This window comes from Nematolebias whitei, chromosome 18 (assembly GCF_014905685.2).
Source record: "Nematolebias whitei isolate Nwh7 chromosome 18, NemWhi1, whole genome shotgun sequence".
NCBI classification, from domain to species: domain Eukaryota; kingdom Metazoa; phylum Chordata; class Actinopteri; order Cyprinodontiformes; family Rivulidae; genus Nematolebias; species Nematolebias whitei.
In genome coordinates, this window is record NC_056515.1 from 27,769,748 (window position 1) to 27,772,124 (window position 2,377).

Below are 2,377 nucleotides of genomic sequence, written 5' to 3' on the forward strand. Positions count from 1 at the left end.
TATATACATACTAAAATAAATATAACGTCGCTACTTCGCGGATTTTCATTTATTTCATGGGGGTGTGGGGTCCAGAACCTAACACCCACAAGCAATGAGGGACTACTGTAAACTCATTCAAGTTGGCTTGATTTTGGGAGTGGTGGCGCAGAGGTTAGAGAAGGTGGGTCTGTGATCGGATGATCGCTGGTTCAACTCCCAGTACCGACAACATCAAAATGTGGGCGGGATTGGTGAAACACCCACACCTGTCTCCACCGTCATTTGCCCCACTCTGGGCCCTTGAGCAAGGCCCTTAACCCCCACCCTGCACCCTGGTGCCCTTGATGGCATCTCTCTGCTCCACACAGAGGGCTGTGGTAGCTCAGTGGTATGTGGTTGTGTCAGGAAGGGCATCCGGCATAATAATAATTGTCAAATCTTCGTGCAACTTAGTGGTGACCATCGATGAAGGAAGCAGCCGAAATAAAAAATATTAACTCTTTGAGGGTGTATAAGGAGCTTTGGAAAAGAACAAGTTCAGCTGACAATATCAAACAAGAAACATAGAATACATAAAACAGGAATGCATGTCACCTGCTGCCTTCCAGGCTAAAGTTTGAAACAAAGATCTCATCTGTTAGCCCTCTGTCTATGTGTTAGGGATGACTGTCCCTACAGTGCTCCAGTCCAGTACTACAACAAATTTCAAAGCTCAGTATATTAAAAGAATGGACTAAGTTATAGCCATTTGATGCCAGTTGCCTATGGTGGCCATCTTGAAATGGGGTTGTTTCTAAAAGTTATGGATTTGTAGAAGTACACCCAATCATTGTGCTCTGAATACAACACACACAAAGGCAACAACATGGCAGAGAGACATAAAAATTTGGAATTGGGTAGATGTGCTCCTCTGTTAGGTTCAAGGGTTACAGGAAGCTCCTGATCAAGAAGTAATCTTGATCTTTTTCATCTTGTTCACACCTGCAGGTGCTTGTACTTGTACATTACTAGCCCTTGCCTTTTTCTGTCATGTGTTGGAGCCCCCTCACTAGGGAGGCTGAAGTAACATCATATGTTTCTTTTTTTCTTTTATTATAATAATATATATTGTTGCTAAAAAGCTCTTTAGTTTTGAATATTATCATACAGGTCAACCTACCCACTCTACACTCTACAGCTCTGGGATGAGGAGCGTTTTATTGCAGAGGAAAAGGTGGGAGTGGAGAAGTGGGGATGATAGAGCAGATTTGTGGAGGGAGTACAACAGCGAGCAGGTGGTTCGAGGTGGAGTACAGGGATAAGAGGGAAGAAAGGTTGAGGGGAAGAGGACAAATGAAAAGGTTGAAACAAAAACACACACAATCAGTGAGTAATGAAGATGAGACAAAGGAACAGACGAAGGCCAAAATTCCTATTGCTCTTTGACCCCTGCTGAGGAACTCTGAGAACATGTCCCTGCATACACTTTATTCACATGGTTTGCACAAGATAAAGCGTTATGCTTCTCAATGTGTGTGTGTGTGCATATGTATGTGTGTGTGTTTACACTGCTCAGGCTTGCCAGCTGCCAGTGTGTAGCACTCCAGTCCAGCACAAGCCTAATTACAGACGCACGGCTACAGATTTAGCCGGCATGCTAACCATAACGGAGGAGGCAGAAGGGAGGGGATCACTTGGAAAAGTCACGGCTGGACTGGAGCTTCACGAGAGCGGACCACAGGGACCAGTGGGGAGGAGGAGGCGATGGGGGGTGTTCTCTATTTCTGGATCTGCTGCTCTCATTATTTATCATAGTATAAGGTTCAACGTGAAGAGGAAACCTGCAATTGACTACATACACTACCGCAACCCCCGCCTCACCCACTCCCTTCCACCCACGCCTCATCTTCTGCCACTAGGTGTCCAAAATGTCAAACAGTTCACAGCTGCACCCTTCGTATGCACCGGTGTTGGCTTTAACCGTTGTTATAACACACTCGTCTTCAACAATGTATCACCCGGGGTGACACGGAGAGCACACGTCTCATTACAAGGATAGATCCCTCTCGTGTCTGACACGCACTAAACGACAGAAAGTTTTCCAGGTTGGCGAGATGGAACTGCATACAGTGTGTGTGTGTGTGTGTGTGTGTGGGTACGGGCGAGCGAGTACGGGAAAATGACTGTGTGCGTGCGTGCAAGTGTGTGACGGACAGTTTGAGAGACCAGGGAGGGTTGGCAGTTAAACTCTGAGCTCACCCACGACTCTACCACTTCCACCCACGGTGTCCTCTATACAGCTGCTCTCACTGAGCCAAACTCACACTTCTCCTTGTTTCTCTCTTTCCGTGCTTCTCTCCATCACTTCTCTTCCTCCCTCATCATCCATCCATCTTTACTTATAGACTTTGTCCTC